Raw genomic sequence first — 13,358 nt, 5'->3', positions numbered from 1 at the left:
GGAAAGAGACAGTAAATGTACATAATAATGTATGTAAAATGTACATATTTTTTCCTCATTTTAAGTTGCACTAAAACTTTGGAGATAGTTTATTTCTACCTTCAATGCAGAGTAATAAAAATTTTTATTATTTTTTAGAAGCACATAAACAAAAAATGCTCGAAATACTTAAACAAAAATATGAAAATAAACATTTCTAATTAAGTATTAAAAAAATTTTGCTAAAACTTTCGAGATTTCGTAACTTTATTGGGGGCAATGATCTCACTTTCTCCCTGGTTAATGAAAACACTAGGTTTTACAGACTTGATATTCTGTGTAAGGTTTCAACTGAATTATAGTATTCCGTGCAGGGAATTACCATTTTAATGAATTACCATTTTCACTTCAAAGATAAAAAGTTTTAGATAAAAGTTTTTTTTTGTTTCTCACCCAGTTAATTCAATTCTAGCTTAAACCTAATAGTTTATAATTATGCAGGATTACGCTAGAAGCCAAAGAAGAAATACTTGGAAAGGCTTCAGTGACGAGACAAACTTTTTTTTTCTCGATTTGTTGAAAATACATGATTCACAAATAGATTATTTAAAATAAAAACGCTCTCGTTTCTCAGAATTGTATTAAAAAAGTATTTATGTATATAAAATTGTTTGCAAATATAAAAAAAATTTAAGATTTGACTTCAAAAAAGATTAATAAATCTCTCAAAAGCTGAAAGAAGCTTTTCTTGCTAAATTTAACTATTACGTTAAAATAAGTATGATAACTGTTAAAGAAATTTTTGATTTAAAAAAAAAACGATAGCTAGATTTCAGGAATAATATGACGTCAAACAGGAAAGCAATATTGTGAAAACATACGCTGTAAAAAATTATGGTGTTAAGTACCGGCATTTTCGATGCATCATCCGTATAATCCGTTTGTAACTGTTAAATATTACACCGTAGTTTTTATAAAAATGAATTTTACGGTAAAAAGTACTGTAAATTATGAGCAAACTAGAACTTCTCTTTTCTTCTTCTTCTTTTTTTGTTTTAAGTTAACATTTTAAAAATTAGTCATCCAAATAATAAAAATATCAACTAACAATTTCTGAAAAAAATTGCTCCTAAATATTTTTTTAAATTAAAAATATTTATAATTCGAAAACTATTAGACTTCTTTAAAAATGGGCCATTTACGATTTACGAAACTGTTTGATTATGTTAGTCGTCTAACTTTCAATGAACTTTTTTATTAAAGAAAGATTCATTTCGAAGATTTCGGTATAAAAAATTTTCCCCCCATTAAAGTTAATTTACTTTCTGGTAAAAGTTTGTAAGTTGGGACAAAAAATGCTAAAATCCATGGAAAAAAAGTACAGTTAAAAAATGTACACATTAGAAATCGAGAATCAATTTTTCAAATCACTATTAATTAAGGCGATAATAAAAGCTTCAAAGCCAATTTGATTGCCGTATGAAAATGAAAGATGGCTAATAGAAACACCTTTAAGCTTTTAATTCTTAAATTTTATTTTTTTAACTTCACTTTAACGGAGATATACCTATTACGAAACACCCTGTATTTCATATGAAAAAAGAAGAAAAAAAGAATTAAGAACTTTCTTATTTAAACAGCTCTTTCTGACTTTTTTTTTCTTAGATTTTTAAAAAGGACTTATCCATTTCAAAAGCGCCTTTACAAAGTTCTTTTCTTTTCTGCTTTAGTTCTTTTTTATTTTTAATTTCATTAATTTTTTTAGGTAACGGTTATTTTATTAAATAGATAAATTAGATTAATTTACCTGCATCAAACGAAAAAGTGTCGAATTTCTTTAAGAAATAACTCAAAAAATTTATTGCATTTTTAGGCGATATAATTACTTTTTCTTTAAATCAAGAAAGAAAACCCAATATTTATCCTAGAATATAAGCAGAAGTTAGGTAATATTTTATTTACTGTTACCATAGCTTTTGATATATATTTTTTAGAATATTTGTCAAAAATGACAGTAATAATGTTTAAGACCGAAAAACGGAAATAACCGAAATCTTAGAAATTGTTATCAGGCTTGATAATCGATTTCGATTGACAATTTAAGCAAATTACAATCGTCACAACCAATTGATCTGTCTGAAAAAGCGTTCTATAACATTAAAATAATTATTATGAAAAAAAACAGGGCTTTTAAAACCAACAAAATAAAACTGACTTATAAAACCTAAAGAATTAAATTTGATCAACAAAACGCACGTAAAAATACATTGTTCCTGTTTTCACTTTTTAATATTTCCTGTTTACAGACAGAAATAAAATTTTAAATCGATTAGGGTTAAAAGATTCTGGTGATGATAATAATAATATTTCTAAACATGTTCTTATCTTCATAAAATAAATCATGAACTAAATTCACTGTAGAAAGTTTGTAAGAACACACAAATCAAGTACGGCAGGAATAATTACATACAATTACGGCGACAGTAGAAATTATAGATACTTTATCAATTGTTTTTCATCGATAAAGAGAAAAGGAAATAAACGACATTCTTATACTTTCGCCATTTTACATATGACCGGTTGTTGCCACTTTCTCATACTGAACTTTGAAATAAATAAATAAAAAGAAAACGGATTAACCTTTGCTCGCCCTCAATCGAACTTCAACTTCTATTCCTTTTTGTCCGTGTGAGAACTTATTGCCTTCGGGAACGACAGACATTATGGTGTACAAAGAGAAAACGGGAACTTGACAGTTAAAAAAAGGAAGAAGAAAAATAATACAATAATAATCCATTCTTGGGTCATCTTTTGTCCATAAGACTGAAGAAGCGACAACTTTGCAAACGATTTTTGCTTTTTATTTATTTTCATCCGGTCCTCGATTATCAAAATAGCTCTCTTATGACGACATCGGGAATAAGAGTAGGTGGAGAGAGGACTTGTCTACGGAAGAAATTCCATTACTTCCCGAGTTTATTTTCACACATTCTTTCCTTCATTTTTTGTTATGTTGTGAAAAAGAAGAATGCTTTTTGAGGTAAAGGAATGTACCATTTCACCTTACACTGGCGCCGATTTTATAAAATATTAAGGATCTCGACTAAGTATGCGTCTGGATTAGAAGAAATGCGGATTTTATTTATGAAAATAATAAATATTGTAAAATGTCAATTTCTTAAAATTTATTTTTTCATAAAAAGAGTTTTTTTTTTAAAGACGTAACTTTTTATAAAAGTTTTTTTTTAACTTTTTAATAATATAAAATTCGTGAAATATTATTTACAAAAACAAAATATCAGAATCTAAATGCATTCTATTATTGAAGATGTTAAGTATATTAGTATAATTGTTTATAGTGTCACTTTCTTAAAGATAATAGTGCAGACTTTTTCAGAAAAATAAAAAAATAAATAATTTATATTTTTATTCAAATGATTTTTAATTTGAAAAGATTTTCAAATTATTCAAATGGTAATTAATATTTTTATTCATTGATAAAATTTAGAAAAATCTACATCTAAGAAACAATATTGCAAAAGATAAAAACAGCGGCGTGCAGAAGTTTCTGACCAGTATTTTAGTTTTTATTTTTTTTTTCGATTTTTGGCTCCTCAAGATAATAATAAAGAAAAATAAAGAATTTTCATTTTATTTATTATTATAACTAAATTCAAACATCACATTATTACTTATTTATAATTCATGTATAAAGATCTATAAACAAAAAAAGTAAACTTCAATATTTTCGTCTTCAAAAGTCTTCTGCATATTATATTTATTTAAAATAATTTTGAAAAATTAATAATTTCGCAATAAACGTTCAGTTTACATTAACAAAACTTTCATTATCGGTCTTTGTTTTGAGTTACGATAAAGAGTAAAAAATTAAAGAATGCTTTTTCTCTAATGAATTAAAATTTGGAAAAGTCGACTGCAAATGACCTAGTTACTAACAATAGAAGTGAATATAGTTTCAAACATAAGCCTAGAAGTGGTTAACCCAGGGCCGGATTAACCTATAGGCACACTAGGCACGTGCCTAGGGCCTACGAAATTCAGGGGCCTACGAAACACTTGAGAGAAAAAAATTTGTTGATAAAAATAATTTAGCTTTAAAAACAACAAGTGTATTTTGCACAAAATTATGAAGATACAAATAAAAATATAATATTTTTCGGTAATAAATTATTTTGCAGAATCTTATGATCTAATATATTACTTTTTTGCGATTTTTGGATTCAACGAAATCTTGTATTATGCTGTCGAATTCCAAACTACGCAAAATGTCGTATTCAATAGACATAAGTGCGAGCGATGCCAAACGATCTTGATTCATTGTTGAACGCAAATAATTTTTTATCAATTTCAATCTGGAGAAAGATCTTTCTCCTTCTGCATTTGATCCAAGAATCGACAAATATATTCTTAATGCAATGTGAACGTTAGGAAAAGTATTCACAAGTTTATCTTTAATTTGAGCCTTCAACATTTCTTGTGCAGATTTATGTTCATATAAATTTGAAAATAAATAGTAAAAATTCATCAACAAAGTTTTTCTCTAAATCGGATGAGTAAATTTTCACCAAATTTTGCGCTTTTAGTTTAATCTCAGATTCTGACAAATTTTTGCGTAATTTCCTTGTAATTCGGGTTCGATAAAACATCGATTAATGACACTTTTTGGTCGATCCAGAAAACTGGGAAATTCAGACATCCGGGATAGCGATGGTCCCGAGCATCCCAGATAATTGGTTCTCTACTGTATAAATATTTCTTGTAATTAATCTCACTGTTTTCTTTGCTGGTTTGTTGTTGTATTGTTGACGTGAAGTGTTTACATAGTTATCGATCGAACTAATCATAATGGTATTATCGATATCAACTGCAATATCGGCAGTATGTCGGTATTGCAGTTAAAGTTCAATAAACAAATTCGTAAATTAAAATCCATATTAATAAAAATGTAAAAAAAATATGCAAGAAAATTTTAGCATATATTTTGAAAAGAGGGGAGGAGTGGGGGAAGGAGGGGAGGGCCCAAAAACGGCTATGCCTAGGGCCTACGAAAGGTATAATCCGGCTCTGTGCCTAGGGCCTACGAAAGGTATAATCCGGCTCTGGGTTAACCAAGGAAAAACAACGGTAAAAGTAATCAGAATTTAAAAAAAAAAAAAAAAAAAAAAAAAAAAAAAAAAAAAAAAAAAAGCAAATTAACGGATGTCAAGAAAACTGAAGCTAAAATTATACTAATATTATGCAAAGAAAGTAAAGATTCGTAGCAATACTGTTTCAAGACGTTTGTATGATGTTGAATTGGATCGGAGAATATTCATAACAAAAATAAATATCAGTAAAAAATATTTAGTTGGCTTGATTACAGTTTACGGTTAACACTTCATGGAGTGAGAAAATACCGTGCTTTAAGGTAATGACATTTCCGGTTAAAAAAAAAAAAAAAAGAAACGTAATGAAACCAAAATATAAGGTATTTATAAGTCATTCATTTTGTAATTCTTCCATTAATAAGTTAACGGCTTACCGGAAATTTTGGTTTTCAAAATTATAGCTCTGATTACCAAACTTTTAGAAGAAAAAAAATATATAACTGTAAAGTAAATTCAACCGAATAAATGGTTTTTATGCCATGCTCCAAGAAATCATGATAAAATTATAAAAATTTTGCCACATTCACTAAATTTCATCACGTAGTATAACATTATATTAAATGGTTAATTTTAAAAAAATCATTACCAAAGCGCTTCGTTAATAATTATCGAGCCTTTTATTGTTCCCATCAAATCAGAAACACGGTAAATTTTACCATATTCTGATGCTCACAGTATTTTGATACTTTTGAAAGTACTTTTTTTCTCAGAGTTGAATTGGACATACAAAATCGGATATCTGACCCCTAAAATATAGGGAGTGGTAGATAGCAATCTGAGAAATATGGTCCTTATAGTTTGGTCATGAGAGCGCTTCAAAGTTTGGACCCCTTAATGTTAATTTTACTTTTTGAGTATTTCATGAAAACTTTTTATTTCAAAGTGGAAAATATTTGTGTATAATTATAAAATTTGTTTATCCAAAGATAATTTTTACATAAAAAATAACTTTTAGTAAATATTTATTTTATTTGATAATGGTCAAAAAAATTTTAATTGTAAGGTACACAATTTTTTGCTTCATTTTAAAGAATATAATTTTACATGGCAAAATACAAAATTTGAGCAACACCGGTCGAATAGTTCCTGAGAAATTGAACCTTAAAATTCGATTTCTCAGGAACTATTCGACCGATTTTGCTCAAATATTTTATTTTGCTAAGTAAAATTTAATTCTTTAAAATGGTGCAAAAAATTGTAAACCTCACAATTCAAATTTTTTCGACCATTATTAAATAAAATAATGATAAATAAGTAATAAAGGTTATTTTTTTGCATGGAATTATCTTTAGACAAACGAATTTCATAATTGCGAGCAAAAATTTTTCAATTCGCTTCGAAAGTTTTCGAGATACAGCTAAATACGAAAGAAGTAAAAATCAACATTAAGTGGTCCAAACTTTTAATCGCTCTCTTGACCAAACTATTGGGACCATATTTCCCAGATATGTTGGAAGTCAAAAATCGGAATCCGTCTAAAAAATGATAGGCTTATTCAGAGAAATTACGTTTTTGTGTCTGATAATAAACTGAAAAAACTTAACTAAATTTAATAACTCAAAATATCGTCTGCACTTATTTAAATAGAATATTTGAGGTCTACCCCTTTAAGCCATTAAGATTGAAGAACGTAAAGATCTGATCATTAGATCAAAAGTTTTTCAGGGTGGTCCTTTTTTTTTGCGCACTGTATATTAGATATTATAGTGATGAACCTCATAATTATTTTCATGCTCCAATTTTAACTTTAAAAATATCATCTCATATTAGGAACCTTTACCCTAAAAATAAGAATAATTTAAAAACCATATATATACTAGTATAATAATTATACTTGAAAATTCCCCCCCTCCCCCCCCCCCCAATTCAACCCAACCATAGGAATATAATGATTCGTGTGTATTTTTACTAACATTTATTAAGCGCTTAACATAAACAATAATACATCGTAACCAAATTCGCTTTTGTATAAAAGCAGTTATATAAAAATAAAATATTTAATATCAGATAGAGAAAACTAATCGAAGCAATATTTATTTCACTTGCACGAGAACTCATCTAGACGTTTAAAGTTTGTCTTATAGACTGATATTCGTTAAATCTAAACACAATGGAAAAATAAAAACACAAATATATAATATATATTGCATAAAAAAAAGAAACTAATTAAATTATTTAACTACTAGAAAAATGTACAATGCTTACAATGTAAATAGATAAATAAATAATATTTTACATATCGGATATCATCGATCTAAAAATAATTTCCAGAAATTAAATAACGTCATTACTAAAAACAAACAATATTTTTGAGGTATCCGAGTTAAAAATAGAAATTTAATTTCGATCGAAAATTCGCAGTCTCAAAAAAGTTTATTCAAAATAAAACATCATCATATAAACACAAGAAATGTAAGTTCTGTATATATTTGAAATCCAAATAAAAATAAACAATTCTTTCTAAACAATTTAAAAAATTTAGATATTTTAACTGTAAAAAGATAACAATAGTTGTATGCTTTGTTTATTTTATGAAATAGTGATAGAAATCCAAACATAGCATTTCAACTTTCAGAAATTTTACAAAAAATGCTATTTTACATATGTTTTATTTTTTAAAAATTATGTCAAATGGCTTGAGTTTTACAAATTAGTAACTATAATTGCGGTATTTAAAATTCAAGTTTAGTATGTATACAAATTATTATTTTTACACGAAATGACTGCATTTGAAGTTAACGTCTCAAATTATAAAAAAAGTTAAGAATTTGAGCGAAATAAATAAATAATATTCATTACGCTTCTGTTGTGAAAAACAAGAAAAATAGACATTTACAATTAACATTCTAAGTGAAAAAATTCAACGTATGAGTTTTATACTCGATAAATTTTTTTATCCACAGTATGTTTATAAAATATTTTAGAACATAGATTCCTCATACAAAATCTACAATCAAAATTTCAACGAACTTTATCATATACTTTTTTTGTAATGCGTGTTAGCGTAAAAAATTTACCTCAAAATAAATGTTCTTTAGATAATGCATTTAAAATGCAAGAAAATACTGAAATATAAGGAACTTCTAACAATCATAAAATTAATAATTCGAAAAATAATTTTTGTAAATGAATTTCATGTCTTAAAAATACAATTTATTCAAATCAATAAGGATTCAAACATTCACAGAAAAACAAAAAATATTTTGGTTTCGTTTTCGTGAGTTTACTTCCGGTTTCAGTTTCGTCTGTCAGTATACGAAAAAACAACTGTAACTTCATTTCAAAAGTTCCGAGATAAAAATTCTAAAGTGTTTTGGAAAGCTAATGAACTAGAGTTTGAATATGTATTGATAATTTTAAAAAAATCGAAATTGCCGACTTTCTCCCAGACGAATACCTTTATTTAATGCTAAAATGTCTGTAATAAAATACACGGATCATTTTTTTTTTAGAATTCGAAAATGGTGTTGAAAAAATGGCGGACGCATAACAAAATATTTCAGCAAACGATGCTTTGCTAATCCATTTTATTCTTTTAACCAACATCAAGATCTTATTGACAATACAATCAGAGTCACGTTTCTAATGGTGACAGCTGTGATAACGTGGTTCTAATGACCGCATAAATATGTGACGCTAGATCTTTATATGCTAATGGTCAGGTGACATGGACCGTTGCTTGAATGGGTGCACTTATCTAACTGCAACTGTATCTGACAACTCAACAATGAAAGGCCTTCAGGGTAAAGAAGAGCGTGAGCGTATTTCAGTTCTTGGTTAAGAGAATACCAAAATTAACTTGCGCCATTACTTTTTCCGCTCATTCATCTACTTACGCATTGTCTGGTTTTCAAAAAAAGGAACAAGTGATATTGTTAAGAGTCACATTGTTTTACTTTCATTGCTTTAAAATCAGACATAGGGCCTTGCGATTTTCAAAACAGTTTGCTTGCATTAATATAACACTCAAAACTCTGACACGATTGTCAACTGTCAGAGCTTAAGTACAATGTAAATTTTATTTTGCAGATTTTTTTTTTCAAGTTAGTTTGCTAATCATGTAATTAGTTTGTTAATTAATCAGGGCTTTTGTTGGTAATCTTGCGGCAGCTAATTTACAATCCAGCGGAATTTAACGACGATTTTTTTTTTTTTTTGTGGAGCTTTTCCTCTTGGCTGTAGTTGGTTCCAATTATAATACAAGCTTTTATTTATTTTAAACTTTGTTAACTGAACTAAAAAAAAAATGTCCAGAACTAAGTTTTTTTACTCAAAAAATGCCAAATTAGGGAATAGGTCGTTAAAGGCTATGAACTAAAACGCAACCGACAAAAAGTTTGGCAAGGGGAATCGAACTCCAGTCGAAGTCGTGGTAAGCGAAGAATGTACTTTCATTCTTTACACCGAATTAGCGGCTGCTTATTATGCTATGAGCAACGCTATATTGAAATATTTGAAAATAAAATTGTTTTATTGAAATGCACAGGAAAAAACTTTCCATAACTCTGTTAACGAGCCTCTCAATGAGGTTGCGCAGGTTCGAATCCCAGTGGTAGTTGGGTGATATGAATTCTGTTTCCGGCTCGAACCGAGGGCAAAGTTGACCTAAAAATATCCTTTGTGGAAGACGCATTATGGCCTTGAATTCCTTTTTACAGTCGAGCCTAGCACGGGATCTTTTCGTGGTCTTCCTTTCCATGGAAAGCAAATGCGAGTTAGTTCCATCAAAATGACCTCCCTCCACGAAGGCTACTTTGTCCCAATGATTGATTTAGGAGTTCCTTTGTCTTCTGGGTTAGGTTCAAAATTGCAAAGCAACGGTAAACTCAGAATTGGGTTGAATGTTCGACGCTATTATAAAACGACTCTGTTAAAGAAAAACTCAACTCGGTTTTGTGTCTTTGGATATGAACTTACGTAATTTAACAGAGATTCTTGTTTCTTTCTCTGCTTTTTTTCAGAAATGCTTTGAAAAGTCGGTGAACTGTTTTAGATATACATAGGCGTATGTATGATATATATTAGATACGCATAGCATATCTTATGCGCCAATTTTAAAATGAGGGCATTGAAAATGTAATCTGAGAAAGTTTTAATTTCAGTTGTAATTTGGGGGAGATTTCGATATCCTGATCTGTAGCAGAATAATCACCAAGTCTTTTCAACTTCCGGGCAGCGGCCAGCAGAAAACTAAAAAAAAACATCACAGAAAAAGACCAACTCGAATGTTATAACTAGTAACCACCCCCGGGCAAACATCTACATGTTTAATTGTTTGTTTTTTCAATTGCAAGTTTAAAATCTATTTGGCACCTTGGCGATTGCACTTGGCGCAACAGATCACGATACGGAAATATCCCCGTTATTTGTTAATTTAACGTATTCAAATTCAACAAGCTCTGTTTTCGATATATAGGCACTGTCTAAGAATTAAAAAAAGGAATCAGTTATTAAATTAAAGATAACACCAATTAATTTATACCATAATAAAATTTAAAAAAGAATTTTTCTTTTTCAAATTTTCTGAAAGGCTACGAGAAAACTATTGTTCCAATTAATAAAAATTTTTTCGAAATTTGAACATATAGAGGAAATACAACAACCAATGCAGAGATGCATAAACAAGTAACACATATGATTAAATATGAGTCATCAAAAATTTCGTTCGCTGCATTACAGACAGTACGATTGTTTATAATATCATAAAAACAAAATAAAAAGTTTCATGAATATTTTCGATGGATTGATTCGTGAGACGTGATTTAAGTATGATTTCCAGGAAAACATGATGGAATCGGGAAGAATGTGTCTGTCTTTACGAAACTATATTTATCGTCGTAATTGCTTAAAAAGTTCGAAGTTAAGGAAAATCTTTTTGGCACATTATTTTGCAGGCTGTAAACTTTAAGAAAAAGATTAATTTAATTGGGAAAAATTTGGGTGGTGTTTTTCCGAAAGTAAACGTATGTCACGTGACTGATGTTCTTAAATTCTATTGAAGAATTATGAAAGTCTCAGGAGAACATCTTAAAGTTAAAACCAGATTTATCTTTCAGATGTTAGCATAGTTTAAGCGTTGAACTTTAACGATAAGAAAATATACATGAATTAGAGAGAAAATGATAGCAGCAAATTTGAGCTTAACGTAATTGCAACAATATTTTTTTTTTGGGGGGGGGGGGGGGAAGATAAGTAACTAGATAACAAATTTTTTGTTACATTTATGCAAATACTTAATTTTGCGTAATTCGGAGTTGGGGATTTCAAATCTGAATTTAGTTTTGTTCCTAAAGCGACAGAAGAATTTTCAAAATGGAATTTTTAGAGACATATTTTGTTGAAATGTACTAGTTTAAAAATGTTATATATAACAGGGGGTCGTATAAATGTTGCGACGAGCGTCTAGTAATGTTAGCGCATATATCAGGAATAAAATTGCTTAGGAACCAATACTTTAAAATGTCGTCGTACGTGGCTAGGGGCGCCTTCCTTAATATGACCTGTTCAGAAGTACACGAAGAGTGCTTCATAATATTTTCAATTTTAATGTTATTTAATTAAAATTCAAATAGCATGTAGTTATACTGACAATAATATTTAAATAACATACTTCCGATGAAATTTCTGAAGCATGCAGGATTACTTTGATAGAAGATTATAAATATATGACGTATAATGAAATTAAATCCTGTTGTTCTTATCGTATTGTTAGTCATGGTTAACTTGGAAGAAGAAATATATCATCTTTATATCATCCATAATTTTTTTTTAATCAGTTGATTTTTTTTTTTTTTACAGTTGAATTCTGTTTTACAACCAAGTTTTCGTGATAGTTTTTATTTCGTTCAATGCTTTGTTACATTTTGATGAACTATAATTGTGATTCGATATGTGTCTAATGTCTAGGCACTATTGCTTTTTTAAACAAAAATAATAAAGAAAGCACGATGAACTCTGAGTTTTAAATCTTTTTATGTTAACCTGTGGCCATTTAGTTAAAAACATTCTATGTGCAACAGAAACTAAGAATTAATGACATACGTTGTTTTAAAATTTTAAGTATAAAGGATGAAACCCGGATAAGTTATCGAACACGATGTTAGAAAAAAAAATTACACTGTAGAGGAGTTTTGCGTCACACTCTTTTAGAGATAGTTTGCAGATATTTTAGAGAAAGTACGTTAATGTAAATTGTAAAAAATTCCAAATCAAATTACTGTAAAAATTACCCGCACACAGACTGCCGGTACTTTTTACCGGAGCATGCTACGGAACACAAAGTCTGATGTACCATAATTTTTACAGTAATACTTACCGTAAAATCACTCAATTACTCTAATTAAATTAACATTACTGTAAAAATTGCAGTAATGGGGAAAATGGATTTTGCGGATGATGCAGCCATAATGCTGGTACTTTATACCGTAATTTGATCCGGAATATTTTACAGTGTAGAATTAATTATGCATGTTTTCATTTTTTATGCGGTCCCAATATTTTTGTTACAACAACATAACTTACTCTATCGATGATCGTTACAATATTTTCTTAAAACCATTTGAAAATTTCAGGTTCATATTTCCCTTTTAAACAAAATTTAGAGTTTTTTCATAATAAAAATATTTTTTTTTGATGACGATTATGAGAAGCATATGGTTAATAAATATTTTAACTTTAAACAAAAACCCTCAGGCATTAATTGAAACAGACATTAAAAAGTTTCGCTTTCATATTTAAATGTAGCGTTCCTTTGTAACGTAAATATGAAGATTTTTTTTAAAAAAACAAAATTAATTTCTCTTTATGGCGATTTAGAGAAATTGTGGCGGGGTTCGGCTGTACGCCATCCTCTCCAGAAAGTTAGTGCCCAATTTAGCACGCTATAGTTGATAATATCTCATGCAATGTTTCCTTTTTAGGTAAACAGAGCTAAGAAAATAAACAAAAAAATCTGATATTACATCAAACGAGAAATGATAACCGGTAATCAAAATCACAGTAAGCTTTTGTCAATGTCACCAAAAAGATTAGAGCAACAGCTCCAGGAAATTTGTGAAAAAGAGTAGTGTAGTCAATGCGAAGCAAAATACCTTTCCAATGCCGTTACCATAATGATGGCTTTGCGGCACGAGCGTTAAAGCAAAAATAAGCGCTTAACTTCATGATAAAATGGGTTACGTTCCTACTCATGCGTGAAGTGTACGTAATAAT

General features: G+C 28.8%; 1 protein-coding gene across 2 annotated transcripts in view; it reads right to left on the bottom strand.

Annotated features, from left to right (window-relative positions):
* Positions 1-13,358, bottom strand: part of LOC107451183 (nuclear distribution protein nudE-like 1-B) — a 113,091-nt gene that overhangs the window by 91,359 nt on the left and 8,374 nt on the right. The window contains exon 1 of one of the 2 annotated variants that reach the window (XM_071181166.2): positions 2,620-2,822. The exons of the other annotated variant lie outside the window; for it this stretch is intronic. The gene's annotated coding sequence lies outside the window, so the exon portion shown is untranslated. Of the gene's footprint in view, positions 1-2,619; positions 2,823-13,358 lie in introns of those variants that run through there. 2 annotated transcript variants of the gene reach the window in all.

Source organism: Parasteatoda tepidariorum, chromosome 8, assembly GCF_982258835.1.
Source record: "Parasteatoda tepidariorum strain Cologne lab strain chromosome 8, Ptep-v5.0, whole genome shotgun sequence".
In the NCBI taxonomy this organism is placed as follows: Eukaryota; Metazoa; Arthropoda; class Arachnida; order Araneae; family Theridiidae; genus Parasteatoda; species Parasteatoda tepidariorum.
The sequence above is the reverse complement of the archived record's forward strand: the minus strand, read 5'-3'. Positions and strand labels throughout refer to the sequence as shown.